General features: G+C 43.5%; 1 pseudogene; it reads right to left on the minus strand.

The window, feature by feature from the left end:
• Positions 1–1,595: 1,595 nt before the first annotated feature.
• Positions 1,596–2,626, minus strand: LOC133242671 (melanoma-associated antigen B3-like; annotated as a pseudogene).
• Positions 2,627–16,885: the final 14,259 nt, after the last annotated feature.

Raw genomic sequence — 16,885 nt, forward strand, 5'->3', positions numbered from 1 at the left:
ACTGTAGACTTAAAAAATATTCAGAACCTAAAAGTTGACAGTTAAGCCCAAAGAACACAGAGGGCGCCACTCTAGCGGCTTCTGAGCATCATCCCTCCTCAGGGGAGTGCCACCCTGATTTCTCAGAAACTCTGTGGAGAGAAGGTAACATGAATAAAACATCTAACCTGCAGTGTTTACATGCACCCAAACAAGAGCACAGGACACATTCCATGCCAGCTTCATGTGATTTCTCTCTGATTTACTCACAATCCCAAAGCACAGGCAGACTCAGAAAATACTGCAGGTTTGGTTCTCAACCCCCAAAGGAAAGTCCATATCACAATGCAGTCACAAGAATTTTTTGGTTTCCCAGTGCTTCCATAAAATTTATGATTATACTATATTTTAGGCTATTACGTGGGCAATAGCATTATGCCTCAAAACAATATAGATATCTTAAATAAAAACACCTCTTTGCTAGAAGAAAAAAGATGCTAACCATTATGTGAGCCTTCACCGAGTCCATCATTTTTGCTGCTGAGGGTGTGAACATTGCAAGAGGTATCAAAACGTGACACACAGACATGAAGTGAGCAAACGGTGTTGGAAACATGGAGCCGAAAGACTTGCTGGAAGCAAGGTTGACTAACACAAACTTTTACTTTGGTAAAGAAAAAGAACAAAGAAAAGAAAAGCAGTACCTGTGAAATACAATAAAGCAACATGCAACAGAGTGAAGTGTGTCTGTAACTGTTAAGGACAGTTTCCCATCCCAGGCTTTGTCTTTAAACTATGCAGCCCACCATGTGAGAACCTGGTCCCTGGTCATGATTACCACAGCCTCATCCAGCCCGCCATGCACTCAACTTATAATTACTTCCCACCAAAAGATTTATACTTTCCCAAGGCCCACCACTACCTTGCATCAGGGAATTCACATTTGACTGCTGTCATGTCACCATTTCCTTTACAAGACAGCTACTTCTCGACTCTATAATTTTATGGTCAGTGGCTAGATCTTTTTCCCAGCTCTCCAAGTACTAGCATGGAGTCTTCTATGAGCAGAAGCTCAATTACTGTTTAGGGAATAAGTGAGCCTGTGAGCATGAGGTTGAAATTATTAGAATTTAATTCTACATTTTTGAATTAACCAAGCATATATTGTCATTTATAATTTTGTAAAACAAAGAGTACAAAGGATGAGGAAACCAAATACCGACCATATTCCTTTTCCTCTATTTCTTGATCCCACATATCTTACTGCTTAACTTTTTCAAATTTTCAAGGTAATAACATATTGCAATGCTATGCTATCTTGCACCAGCTTACTAAAAAAGATGGAAGCTTCCCCATTTGCTTTACACAATATAAAAATCTCTTATCCTTAAGACTGATAAACAACAGTAAGTGTGATTCATGAATTCGCACACTTAGATTATAGGCTAGATAAACTTTCATTTAGTAGCAACATTTGAAAAGCAGCAAGAACATAAAAACATAGATTTATTTCTTAATTCCCTATACACAACAGAAACACCAAGGTATTTTACACTATGAACCCTTGGTGAGGTCCAGTCCTGTACTACTTGGAACACTGACTCCTCTCTTGAGCCTCAAAGTGCAGAATTTGCCTCAGCTTCACGTATGGAAGGAACTGCTGGAGGAACACTGGGACATCTGCTAGCTTGGGCCCTTTCTTCCTCATCTTTCAAAGCCTCTTCATACCAAAAGTGGAAGGCACTGGGATCCAAACAGTTAATCCTGGCCAGGAACTCCAGGACTCTCATCTTGCTGTTTCAAGTGTGTGCTCTCGGACCCCACAGGAACTCATAGCATGCTGGATCACTGCCAGGCACTTGCCGATATTCCAAATACTTCAGCTGCACCAAATCTTGGGTGATGAGCTTCTTGGGCTCCCCAACTAAGAACTGCCTCTTCCCAGCATAGATATTCATCTTACCCAGGAAATCCCAGATGTCTTCCTCTGTGGCACAGTGCCCTTCATGAAGATCACACCCAGGAGATTCATCAGGAGACCGGCCTTGGGAAAACCCCTGCCATGGTGCAGGATCCCATTGTGGGGGAGATTCATCTTGCTGACAAGGACATAAGAATGCTTGGCAGTGTTGTCTTTCTTCATGTCAATACCAAATACCACCTCCATCCTGTCAGAAGCTCTTTTGAGGATCCTGGGGAATCGATGTGGTACTTTTTATGAATGATCTTCAGCATATGCACTTTCCTAATGGGCTTTTTCATCTTATATATGCATTAACAGGAACTACACCAACAGACTTGTTGGCCTGGTTAGTGAGTGTCTTGCAGACTGCACATTGGAGAGAGGGGCCTGAGAGGAATTATGTGTTTTCCCAATTTTCCCAAGGGCTCTTTTGGATGATCTTGTGGGAGAAACACCTGCAGGCACAGTGGTGGTGGCCAGGGCCCTCCGAGGACTCTTGAGATGGTGATGAGACCTAGAACCAGGCTTTCCCTTAGCATCAACCCCGGGACCAGGACTGGAAGAAGATGAGAGTGCTTCCATCGTGGTGGCAGTGACCTGAGTGGCCCTCAGATCCTGGGTGCCATGCTGAGCCTGGCGGCATTTCTCACAGGTGTGGAGCTTGGCCTTCTTACCCCGAGGCATGGTGACTGTGGTCAGGACAACAGGCAGGAGTGCAGGTAGAACAGCACATGATCTGGGCACAGAGGAGACAGGATGAGAGGGTGTGAGTGCCCACAGCAGGGAGGCACCACTCGGCCTTTAAGAAGGCCTCCTCTTCAGGTTTCCATGTGGGCACTGCTCTACAAACCCAGAGGACTCCTGATCTGATCACCCTGTCCTCTTGAGAACTCTGTCGAAATAATTGAGACTCAGGCTGCAGCCTGCCAGCCCTGCCAGCTGCCTCCTGGGGCTGAGGAGCAGTGGGCCAGTCCTTGAGGTTAAACCCCTCCATTCTGGAGGGTGAGGGTCCTCTCGGTTCATATTCAGGACAATCGTATCAACTTTTGGCAGGCGCAGGGCCCCCTCCTCTGTGCGGCTCTAAGCTTATACCCCAGAGGCTGGTCCTCATCTTCCTGTGATACCTGAAGAAGTGAAGAGGTACCTCAGCCCAGTGTCCCTGGCAGGGGGCACCCACAGCAGTCAGCTCTAGGGAACTCTGTCCTGGGTTCACTGGGGTTTTCTGTCCTCTTTCAGGGTCTTTCCTTGGCTCTATGTAGAGCCTTGGACACCCGTGTCTGCTGCCCTGGTGTACCTCCTCTCAGACAAAGGCTCTCACCAATCCCATACCATCCGAATGGAGGGTTCACATACACCTGACTTCCATGCCTGGGCTTCTCAGTGCTGTGCAGTGGGTGAGGGTGGTACAGAGGGTACTCTCTATTGATTCCCCTGTTGGTGGGTGAGTGCAATCATCAGTTCTTTCAGGGTCCTCACCCTGACTCCTCTGAAGCCCTGGGCCTCCTACCTTGGCATAATTGAGGTCATTCACTTAGTCCAACACCCTCACTTCTCTGAACTCTCCAGACAGAAGTGAGAAGACTGCTCATCTTCACAGATGCTCTAGGTTTCTGCACGGAAAAGGGCCAAAATTTATGAGAACTTAAGTTTAGAGTCGGTGTCCACCTTAGTCCTTGCTCAGGTCTGGGTGGAACTCAGGACTCCTCCCACCAATAATCTGGGTAGTTCAGCCTCAGAGCAAAGTCCTGAATACCACGAGTCCCTGGAGGGGCAAAGTCAGGGTACTACATACGTGACTACCCCCTCACTGGAGCCTCCCAGATACATAGCCACTCTGCTTTGTGATACCACCCCTAAATGGGGAGGGGTCCCCAGTCAGTACTTAGGGCGCTCACTTCACTGCAGTTAGGACTGAGGTATCCTCCATCTGCAAGCAGGGGCTACTTCTGACCAAATGCCTCCCATCCCTGAGACTTCCTGGGCTGAATTCAGTTTTATGGCTCTGCCGGGACTTTCCAGGGCTTACAGCAGCAGTGAGACTTGGTGCGCCCCTCTTTGTTATGGGCTGAGTGGCCCCTGCCTCAATCCTGACTCAGTCTTCACCTTGACTCTTGACCAGCACTTGGAATCCACCCTCCACTGGCCTGAGGCCAGGCCCTCGACCTGAAGTCTGTACTTCCTGGAAACTGTAGAACAGAAGTCAGGATGACTCATATCCCACCATTGATGCTCAGGGTCTCAGACAGTACAGTAGGGGTGGGGGAGAATCTGGGTGGGCGTGGTTGTTCTGTGGTCCTCATTTGGCATCCCCATCTTCCTATCTATCAGAGAATAACACACCTTCCTTTACTGAACTGTGTCCACAAGTGTCCAAACAGAGCTTTACATCCTAGAGTTCAGTGGGAAGTCCGGGAATTGAGTGCAAGGGTGCTGCTTTCTGTCACCATCTTTACTGCCCGTGGCCTGTTAGCACTCAGGGCTCTCCCTGTGACTGGATAACTCCAGGGCCTAGGTTTCCTTCATTACAAGAATCAAGTAATCTCTTATATCTTAAAGAATCTCTTAGATCAAGATTTACCAAAGAAGTAAGCCTAACAGCATTGTAGGAACCGTCGCCTGCTGATCACAGAGGCGAGACTTTGTGGGTTTCACTTTGTTACAGGAGGGGCAATGGTCCCTGGACTCCACATTCAGGTCCTCACCTTGCCTTCAGGTCAGTCCTGGGGATCCACTCTCGTTTAAACACCCTGAACAGCAGTCAGAGCTCACAGCACGGAAGTTGGGGGGAGCCAATTCCAGTGATGGCTACCCTGTGTGGGATCTCTGAGGGATGATGGCAGGGGCAGGGCTCTGTGGGGACACCATCGTTCAGTGTTCAGCAGTCCCTGGGTCATCCTTGCACTGTCTGGCAGAGCCTGGGACCCTTTGCACTACGGACTTGAGTCCTCCTGCCCCCAAACGAAGCCCTCACCTCTCCGAGTCCCTAGTGGGGAATCAGGGCACTTCTCTGTGCATCTCTCCTTGACAGAGGGAGCGCCACTCGGTGAGCCTTCCTCCTTGGTGGGAGAGACCCTCTCATCGGCATTGATGGTCCTCATCTTCCCGGTGGTGATGGCCAAGATGCCACCCTCCTCAGAACTGAGGTTTGATCCTGATAGAAAAAGCCTTTCCCTCACTGAGACCAGACAGAAATGAAGAGGCTTCTCATCCTTATAATTCTGCCTAGAGCCTCTGGGGTTAAGAATAGGGGCAGGGGTCTGTAAAGCCTCCTCATTTGTGGGTCTAGTGATACTTCTCTCTTCACTCAGGGACCGCACCATGGTCCTGGTCAGTCCTGGGACCTGACCCTCCAACCTGAGATTCTCCCCCTACTGAACTGAGGCCATTCTTTTTTGACCTCACAGAGAACTACATGGCTTATAAGAGGGAATGTCCTGTCTGGGCAATCTAGGCCTGAGAGCAAGTTTGGGCACGTCTCTGAATGACCTATATCTAAGGGTGGTTGTCTCTTCAGTCCTCACTCATGGGGGCCCTCATTTTGTCTATCTCTTGGATTAAATGATTCCTGGGGAACACCACATGCCTGTAAAATCTTGAGAAGTGTCCCTAATGCAAACCTTACAGTTTCATGTCCCAGACTTGAGGTGAGATGGGGAATTGCCACAGAAGGCAGGGGGCAGGATCGGGTACGTTCAGAGAAAAATGCTGAACCATCTTTTTGGGAGGTGGGAGGAGGATTCAGGATGGGGAGGCACACATGTACACCTGTGGCTGATTCATGTCAATGTATGGCAAAAACCACCAAAATATTGTAAAGTAATAAGCCTCCAATTAAAACAAACTAATATTTTAAAAAAGTCAGAGTCAGACTCTTATGTGAATTGTTTTAATTGATTAATAGGCATACCTTTAAAAATTGTACTTCACTTAATCATAATTCACAAATACTGTGTTTTGTTACAAAATGAAAGTTTATGGTAACCCTGCATTGAACATGTCTACGGTACCATTTTCCCAAAACCGTGTGTTCACTTGGGGTCCCTGTGCCACATTTTGTTACTTCTTTAAATATTTTAAACTCTTTCCTTATTTTATTTCTTATGGTGCTCTGATCAGTTCTCTTTGTTACATTGTAACTGTATTATAATTTAAGATTGCTGCTACTGCTGCTAAGTTGCTTCAGTCGTGTCCGATTCTGTGCGACCCCATAGACGGCAGCCCACCAGGCTCCCCTGTCCCTGGGATTCTCCAGGCAAGAACACTGGAGTGGGTTGCCATTTCCTTCTCCAAATTTAAGGTAAAGGTATGTATATTTTTTAGACATTTTCCAGTAGATGTACAATAAGGTTAACAACTTTTATAAGCACTGGGAAACCCTGAAATTCCTGTGATTTACTTTATGTCAATATTCACTTTATTGCAGTGATCTAGAACCCTACCCACCATATCTGAGATATGCGCACACTTCTAAAGGAAAGGAGCCATCCAAGATGGCTTTGTGCTATTCTAATTGAGGTTATCTGATACTGCATAGAGATAAAATCTTATTGTCCCTATCATCTGTTTCTTCTCCTATTGCTGTCATTTCCTGAGGTAGCCTTCAAGGCTTTCTGCCTAAAGAAGTGTAATGGAGTATATCCAGAGTCCTTACTTTTATCCCAAGATACATTTGAGTGTTAAGGAACACAAACTCTGCTTAGGGTCAAGAGGAGTCTAACAGTGTCAGATCTAGAGGAATTCAGAGAGGAATCTAATTCCAGGCCTATCAGTCACTAGTGTTCCCCAGCAAGGGCTCACTGCCTGATGCACATAGAAGCCAATACTATGGAACAAGCTTTTGGGAGAAAAAAATTATTCCAAGGTTGAATGGCAAGAAGACATGAGGCAGGGCTCTCAAATCTATCTCCTCAATCCAGAGTTTGGGGTAAAATTAAAGGATTTAGGGGAACTTCCAGAGAAGGCAATGGCAACCCACTCCAGTACTCTTGCCTAGGAAATCTGATGGACAGAGGAGTCTGGTAGGCTGCAGTCCATGGGCTAAGAGTCAGGCACGACTGAGTGACTTCACTTTCACTTTCCTGCATTGGAGAAGGAAATGGCAACCCACTCCAGTGTTCTTGCCTGGAGAATCCCAGGAACGGGGGAGCCTGGTGGGCTGCCGTCTATGGGGTCACAAAGAGTCGGACCTGACTGAAGCAACTTGGCAGCAGCAGCAGGGGAACTGCAAACTTGGAAGCTAATTGGCTAGTCTTGAATTAGTTCATGTAAGCTATTCATGCTGCTAGAAGCCAGATTTTCCATATTGAAGGACTTCATACAGTTCTCCCATGGCAACATTCCTACTCTGAGAGTTCCACAGGCTGAACCCTCTTGGTTCGGGGGTCATCCTGGAAACAGGGGCTCCTTTTTGCACATGCCCGGTGCTGTCTCTAAAAATAACTCAAGATTGTGTTAACCAACAACTTGTTTTAAGGAAGCAAAACAAGTTTAAATTGGTCGATGTTTTATGTTTCAATCCCCTCCATCTCTTTTTGTACATTCTTCAATCTTGCGGGAAATCATTCTCAATTCTCTGAAAAGTGAAAGTGAAGTCACTCAGTCGTGTCCGACTCTTTGCGACCCCATGGACTGTAGCCCACCATGCTTCTCCATTCATTGTATTTTCCAGGCAAGAGTACTGGAGTGGGTTGCCATGATAATCCCAGGTCTCAAATCTTTGTACCAACCAGACTGGAGTATTATATAAGCATTGACAAGGTTGGATTAATTGGTATTTAAGAAACATAATTATCAGAGATTTAACTTCCTTCACATGTCTCTTTATAGGCTATTGCTTTAAGTTTGGAGTTTTGGTGCCTGGATGGACTTTTATTACTATTGGGTTAGCTGTCTTGGCTCTTCCTGGCCACTCATCAGCCCAAACTGCTCTGCAGTTGACCGATTTCTTCCACTGTAGTGCTCAAAATAGTTTACATCTTGGCCAGCAAACAGAGCCTGGACAAACTGCCTCAACCAATGCTTGATGCCTCTTCACAGCATTCATGGATTGCAGCTGACATCAACCAGCATTCTTATCAGGAGCTTGAGGTCTCTGGATGAGGCAGAAATGTTGGCTTCCCCTGGAAAACCCTTGCATTCATAAGAGCTGTAGGAAAGCCATCAGGGCTTGTCTATCTGTGGCTCAGAGCACTTTGTTCCTTTCTAGGAAGAAAAAGGCGAAGTAGAGGCATCTCCCTTAATTTAGGACCAAATTCCATCTCCTAGTTTGGTTTCTGGGAAGCCTTGGCTGTATGAATTCTCTGGAGAAGCCACTAAAATGAATAGACAGTCTCAAAAGTGACCAGCTTGGATCTGAGGATTCACTTAAAGAACCTTGATAAGTTTTGCATTAGAGGTGGCTGTCCAACTGTAGCTTGAGAGTTACACATGCTACCCAACTTCGAAGGAATCTGTCCCACCAGTTCCAAGACTGGAGCCATTTGGTCAGAGGCTCCTAATATTTCTGCCCCGCCATGTGCTGAGGGCATGCTTGTCTACTGAAAAGGTCCTCTGGAATTTCAGGCTCTGTCTCACTCTCCACCTTGAAAAACATATGGCATGAGGAGGACGGTGGAAGATGCATTGCATCACACTGAAGAAAGTGAAAGAGGAAGCTGTTTTAAACTCAGTCAGAGCTTAGTTTCAGAGAGCAATTCAGGCGCACATACCAATTTCCTCACCTTCTTTCTGAGCATGTTGTGGTTTAATCTTTCTGGTAGATGACCAAAACATTTTATCCCTCCAGCAGAGATCACAGACAAGCAAATCTAGATGTCTGAGCAATTTGCAGGTGGAATACATTCACCTCAAGCCTCTGTGTAGCCTGTGGCTTTAACATCACAACCAGTGGCTGTTTATCCTGGTAAAATTTCATTTTTAACATCACACACACACACACACAAACAAACATAAAAGCAGTTCAAGCTAACTCTCTGCTATTCTGGTTGATACAGAAGAGGACTAGAATTTTTAGTGAGGAAACACCAGAATGTGTCCAATTGTATGAAATTCCTTTAACCCGGGCTCAAGGTACATTCTTCTGGGGGTAGGGACGAATTTTCCTGCTTTACACTCCCTCATTTTACCTTTATGCCCTCACCACAACAAGGTAATCAGGGCTGGTTTCATTAAGAATACACTTAGGTGAAATTCAAAGGATCATAAGTGACTACTACAGACAACTATATGCAAATAAAATGGACAAACTAGAAGAAATAGACAGATTCTTAGAGGTACAGCCTTTCAGGACTGAATAAGGAAGAAATAAAGAATATGAACAGACTGATCACAAGTATTGAAATTGAAACAGTGATTTAAAAATTTCCAATAAAAAGTCCAGGACCAGATGCTTTCACAGGTGAATTCTATCAAATAGTTAAAGAGTTAGTACCTATCCATGTCAAACTCTTCCAAAAACTTGCAGAGGAAGGATTACTCCCAAGCTCATTCTATGAGGGCACCATCACCCTGATAGAAAAATGAGAGAACCACCAAAAAAAAAAAAAAAAAAGAAAATTACAGGCCAATATCACTGACGAACATAGATGCAAAAATCCTCAACAAAATACTAACAAACCAAAAAAGACAGTCTCTTCAATATGTGGTGCTGTGAAAACTGGACAGCTACATGGAAAAGAATGAAATTAGAACACTCTCTAATACCATACACAAAAATAAACTCAAAATGAATCAAAGGCTGAAACGTAAACCCAGACACTATAAAACTCTCAGAGGTAAACCTAGGAAAAACACTCTTTGACATAAATTGCAGTAGTTATTTTTTTTCTTTTAGCAATAATTTTTGATCCACCTTGTAATCAAAATAAATAGGTAGCATCTAATTAAAATTAAAAGCTTCCACAAATCAAAAGAAACCATAAACAAAAAGAAAGCTCATAGAATGAGAGAAAATATTTGCAAATAAAGTAAACAAGGGATTAATCTGCAAAATATATAAAAGCTTCATACACTCTGTCAAATAAACAATCCAGTCATTAATGGGCAGCAGATACAAATAAACACTCCTTCAAAATAGAAATACAGATGGCCAAATAGCACATGAAAAGATGCTCAACATCACTAATTATCAGAAAAATGCAAATCAAAACTACAGTGAGGTATCACCTCACACCAGGCAGAATAGTCATCATCCCCAAATCTACAAATAATAAATGATGGAGTGGGTAAAAAAGGGAACACTCTTGCACTCTCGGTGGGAATGCAAATTGACACAGCCACTATGGAGAACATTATGGAAGTTCCTTGAAAAACTAAAAATAGAGTTACCATATGATCCAGTAATCCCACTCCTGGCACATATCCAGAGAAAACTATGATTCATAAATACACATGCACCCAATCTTCATTACAGTACTATTTACATTAGCTAAGACATGGAAGTAACTTAAATGTCCATCTACAGAGGAGTGAATAAAGCAGATGTGGTACATATATACAATGGAATATTATTCAGCCATAAAAAAGAATTAAATAATGCCATTTTCAGCAACATGGATGGACCTAGGGAATGTCATACTAAGTAAAACAGAGAAAGACATATCATATGATATCAATCATACGTGGAACCTAATTTTTTTTTAAATGACATAAATGAACTTGTTTACAAAAGAGAGACAGACCTGGATATCAAAACAAGCTTGTGGTTACCACTGGAAAAATGTTGGTGAGGGATACTTTAGGAGCTTGAGATAGACATACACAATTCTTGTGTCTGAGTCCTCATGACTCCATAGATTGTAGCCCACCAGACTCCTCTGTCCATGGAATTTTCCAGGCCAAAATACTGGAGTGAGTTGACATTTCCTGCTCTAGGGGATCTTTCTGATCCAGGGATTGCACCCGCTTTTCTTGTGTCTCCTTGACTGGTAGGTGGATTCTTTACCACTGAACTACCCGGGAAGCCCACATACACAACTACTGTGTATAATGCTGCTGCTGCTGCTAAGTCGCTTCAGAATAACCAAAAAGTACCTGCTGTATAGCAGAGGGAACTCTACTCAATATTCTGTAATAGCCTGTATGAGAAAAGTATCTGAAAATGAATGAATATATGTGTAGGTATAACTAAATCACTTTGTTAAACACCTGAAACTAACACATTATAAATCAATTGTACTACAATAAAATAAAACAGAAAAATAATTTTATCATAATATCCAGCAATCTGAATCCTGGGCATATATCCAGAGAAAACCATAATTCCAAAAAGGTACAAGCATCCCAATGTTCACTGCAGCATTATTTACAATAGCCAAGATATGGAAGCAACCTAAATGTCCACCAACAGAGGAGTAGATAAATACATGGTCCATAAACACAAAGGAACATTACTCAGCCATAACTAAGAATGAAAGAATGCCATTTGCAGCAACATGGATGGACCTAGCGATTGTCATACTAAGTGAAGTAAGTCAGGCAAAGACAAATATACCCCTCATATGTGGAATCTAATTTTAAAAAGTGATAAAATGTACTTATTTACAAAACAGAATTACGGACATTGAAAACAAAATTTTGGTTACTAAAGGGGAAACACAGTGAGGGAAGGATAAAACAGGAGCTTGGGATAAACTTACACCACTATATATAAAATAGATAACCAATAAGGATGTCCTGCATAGCACAGGGAACTCTAAATCAATTTTCTTTGATAACCTATATGAGAAAACAAACTGAAAATGAATTAATGTATGTATATATATAACTGAATCACTTTGCTATACACCTGAAACTAAAACAACATTGTAAATCAACTTTACTCCAATAAAATTTTTAAAAATAGACTATCTGGGCATGCATCTAACAAAAACCATAATTTGAATAGGGACAAGCACCCCCGTGTTCATTGCAGCACTGTCTACAATAGCCAAGACATGGAAACAACCTAAAGGTCCATCAACAGATGAATAAGATGTGATACATAAATACAATGGAAGAATACTCAGCCATAGAAAAGAATGAAAGAATGCCATTTTCAGCAACATGGATGGACCTAGAGATTGTCATACTGAGTGAAGTCAAAGACAAATACCATAGTAAATTGCTCATAGGTGCAATCTAATTTCTAAAAATGACACAAATGTAATTATTTACAAAACAGAAATACACTCACACAATTTGAAAACAGACTTATGATTACCAAAAGGCAAACTTTGGTAGGAGGGTTACATTAGAAGCTTGAGATGAACATACACACACCACCAATATAGAAAATAGATAACCGAACAGGACCTCCTATATAGCATAGGCAACTCTACTCAATATTCTGTAATAACCTATATGGGAAAAGAATCTGGAAAAGATTGACTGTATGTGTAACTGAATCACTTTGCTGTACATCTGAAACTAACATAAGAATGTAAATCAACAATTTTCCAATAACTTTTTTTTAAAAAATAGAATATCCATCTGTAACAATACCTCTGGGCCATCACCTTAGGCATGGGGAAAAAAACCCATCACCTCCATAAAGCAAGGTTTCCAGTCCAGGAGCAAGGTGTTTTATCTCCTGATTCAGAGGACCCTCATTAATATCAGGTTTAATAAAGTTTTGTCACAGTCAACCAAAAGCCAACTCCTATTAACCAATCCCAACACATCAGACATAGACAAACAGGCATGTAAATCCAAAGGCCTGGGACCTTAACCCAGTATTCAGAGCTCTAACCCAATCCTTTGAGTACCTCAGCAGGTCTAACCTCTTGCATTGTCCTCTTAGGGTGGGTCTCTAACCCATGGTTGTAGCCTTAGGATTCTAACCAAATGGAATAAACTCCCCTAGGTGGGACTCTATCCCACAGTGTTACTGTCATTCTTCAGTCGCCCTGTCATGTCCAACTCTTTGCGACCCCATGGACTGCAGCACGCCAGGCTTCCCTGTCCTTCACTATCTTCTGGGGTTTGCTCAAATTCAAGTCCATTGAATTGGTGATGCCATCCAACCATCTCATCCTATCTAACCCACAGTCCTGACAAGATTACTAGACTACAGGCACATTTTAACTACATTTAGCACATTTAGCTACAGGGACATTTTAATGAATTTACTCATCCCAAAGATGTCTTATCCAGGAGCTGTTTCTTTTTTTAAAAGTGAAAGGGGCATGAGGATCCCGGAGTGCCATGGCGAGGAAGCAAGAACACGAGAGATGATTCGCTAGACAAACTCAGTCGAGGTGGCCACTCAGAGTGGGTGCTGAGAACCCACACTCTGCCAGGGGCTACAGTGCCTCAGGCAGATGGTCACAAGTCCCAAATCTCAACTGGGCTGCCCAAACTCACTGAACATGGGCTCACTGACAGATGCGCACAGAAGCCAATACTTATGGCAAGAACTTTTGAGAAAAGAGATTTACTGCAAGGCCAACCAGTGCAGGAGGCAAGGTTTCAAATTTCTCTTCAATCCAGCAGCCTGGGTGCAATCTAACTGAAGTGAAGTGGAAGTTTCTCAGTCGTGTCCAACTATTTGTGATCCCATGGACTATACAGTCCATGGAATTCTCCAGGCCAGAATAATGGAGTGGGTAGCCTTTCCCTTCTCCAGGGGATTTTCCAAACCCAGGGATCAAACCAGATCTCCCGAGTTGCAGGCAAATTCTTTACCAGCTGAGCCACAAGGGAAGCCCCTGAAATCTAAGGGGTCAGGGGAATTTCTAACTTGGAAGCTAATTGGCTAGTCTTCAATTAGTCCGTTTCAGCTACTCAGGTTACTGGAACCCAGGTTTTCCTTATTGAAGGAAACCTTCTCACTTTGTAAATGGCCCTCGGGGCAACATTTCTCTTCTCTGAGTTTTGCAGACTGAAGATCTTGGCTCCGCGGTCATCCTGAGGTTGTATGTTCCTTCTTGGACACATGCAGTTCTTTCTTTGTAAAATGACTCAAGGTGTGATTAATCAACAATGTATTTGAGAAGGTCAAACCAGTTTAAGATGGTCGATTGTTTCACATGCTGTTTCACTAGCCCCCTGAACTCCAGCACATTAACCAAACACCAAGAGAAAGAAAATCACAGTGAACTAAAATGTTGCCTAGCAAGGACAATCATGTAACATTCACACCAGAGGACATAACATAAAATGTGCTTAAGGTAGAATCTTTCCCAGTTGGAAACTCAAAATTCTTAGAATTTTTGTCACTGACCAGTATCTTCCCTCCCAGCTACCCTTTCGTCTAAATAGCCAATATTTCTGCGTATTTCAGTTCAGTCAGGTCAGTCGCTCAGTTGTGTCCGACTCTTTGGGACCCCATCAATTGCAGCACACCAGGCCTCCCTGTCCATCACCAACTCCCAGAGTTCACCCAAACTCATGTGCATCAAGTTGGTGATGCCATCCAGCCATCTCATCCTCTGTCGTCCCCTTCTCCTCCTGCCCCCAATCCCTCCCAGCATCAGGGTCTTTTCCAATGAGTCAACTCTTCACATGAGGTGGCCAAAGTATTGGAGTTTCAGCCTCAGAATCAGTCCTTCCAATGAACACCCAGGACTGGTCTCCTTTAGGATGGACTGGTTGGATCTCCTTGCAGTCCAAGGGACTCTCAACAGTCTTCTCCAACACCACAGTTCAAAAGCATGAATTCTTCGGCGCTCAGCTTTCTTCACAGTCCAACTCTCACATCCATACATGACTACTGGGAAAAACCATAGCCTTGACTAGACGGACCTTTGTTGGCAAAGTAATGTCTCTGCTTTTGAATATGCCATCTAGGTTGGTCATAACTTTCCTTCCAAGGAGTAAGTGTCTTTTAATTTCATGGCTGCAATCACCATGGCTGCAGTGATTTTGGAGCCCCAAAAATAAAGTCTGACACTGTTTCCCCATCTATTTCCCATGAAGTGGTGGGACCAGATGCCATGATCTTAGTTTTCTGAATGTTGAGCTTTAAGCCAACTTTTTCACTCTATTCTTTCACTTTCATCAAAAGGCTTTTTAGTTCCTCTTCACTTTCTGCCATAAGGGTGGTGTCATCTGCATATCTGAGGTTATTGATATTTCTCCTGGCAATCTTGATTCCAGCTTGTGCTTCTTCCAGCCCAGCATTTCTCATGATGTACTCTGCATATAAGTTAAATAAGCAGGGTGACAATATACAGCCTTGACGTACTCCTTTTCCTATTTGGAACCAGTCTGTTGTTCCATGTCCAGTTCTAACTGTTGCTTCCTGACCTGCATATAGGTTTCTCAAGAAAGTGGTTTCTCAGAAGTGCAGCGGCTGTGAAGAATTGTGCAGAAGCACAGCTGAGAGGAGCTACCCCATGCCCGAAGTCAGGGGCGGTGGCCGAGAGGAGCAACCCCACGTCCAAGGGGCAGCGGGGCTGAGAGGAACTACTACATGTTCAAGGTCAGGAGGGCTAACCTCGTCCAAGGTAAGGAGCAGTGGCTGCACTTTGCTGGAGCAGCCATGAAGAGATACCCCATGTCCAATGTAAGAGAAACCCAAGTAAGATGGTAGATGTTGCAAGAGGGCATCAAAGGGCCGACACACTGAAACCATAATCACAGAAAACTAGTCAATCTAATCACACTAGGACCACAGCCTTATCTAATTCAATGAAAGTAAGCCATGCCCCTGGGGCAACCCAAGATGGGCAGGTAATGGTGGAGAGATCTGACAGAATGTGGTCCACTGGAGAAGGGAATGGCAAACCACTTCAGTATTCTTGCCTTGAGAACCCGATGAACAGTATGAAAAGGCAAAATGATAGGATACTAAAAGAGGAACTCCCCAGGTCGGTAGGTGCCCAATATGCTACAGGAGATCAGTGGAGAAATAACTCCAGAAAGAATGAAGAGATGGAGCCAAATCAAAAACAATACCCAGTTGTGGATGTGACTGGTGATAGAAGCAAGGTCCGATGCTGTAAAGAGCAATATTGCATAAGAACCTGGAGTGTTAGTTCCATGAATCAAGGCAAATTGGAAGTGGTCAAACAAGAGATGGCAAGAGTCAACATCGACATTCTAGGAATCAGCAAACTAAAATGGACTGACATGGGTGAATTTAACTCAGATGACCATTATATCTACTACTGTGGGCAGGAATCCCTTAGAAGAAATGCAGTAGCCATCATGGTCAACAAAAGAGTCCAAAATGCAGTACTTATATGCAATCTTAAAAACGACAGAATGATCTCTGTTCGTTTCCAAGGCAAACCATTCAATATCATGGTGATCCAAGCCTATGCCCCAACCAGTAACGCTGAAGAAGCTGAAGTTGAACGGTTCTATGAAGACCTACAAGACCTTTTAGAACTAACACCCCAAAAAAAGATGTCCACATATTTAAGTACCAACAAGAAAACCTAGAACTTGCCTAGAATTTGCCCAATTACACACAAGATAAAATAATCGATTAAAATTAAAAAAAAAATTGAATACCTTCTTAATGGAGAGGTCTCTGGCTCCCTCAACCCAGGGTAAAGGTCACCAGTCCGGGAGACTTTGAACTCTCTGAGGCCCTCCATCTGAAGATCTGGCCATGCTCACCACTCCCACTGTCTCTCTAGCCCACAGCTACTTCACTTAAAATGACCTCTCACTGATGGCTTTGCGTTTTCCTAAGGCTCCAAACCTAGACAGTGTATTAAAAAACAGAGACATACTTTGCCAACAAAGGTCACTATAGTCAAAGTTATGGTTTTTCCAGTAGTCATGTACGGATTTGAGAGTTGGACCATAAAGAAGGCTGAGCGCCAAGTAATTGATGTTTTCTAACTGTGGTCTAAAAAGCCTCTTGATGAAAGTGAAAGAGGAGAGTGAAAAAGTTGGCTTAAAGCTCAACATTCAGAAAACCAAGATCATAGCATCTGGTCCCATCACTTCATGGGAAATAGACGGGGAAACAGTGGAAACAGTGTCAGACTTTATTTTTGTGGGGCTCCAAAA

The sequence above is a fragment of the Bos javanicus genome, chromosome X (genome assembly GCF_032452875.1).
Source record: "Bos javanicus breed banteng chromosome X, ARS-OSU_banteng_1.0, whole genome shotgun sequence".
NCBI lineage: Eukaryota > Metazoa > Chordata > Mammalia > Artiodactyla > Bovidae > Bos > Bos javanicus.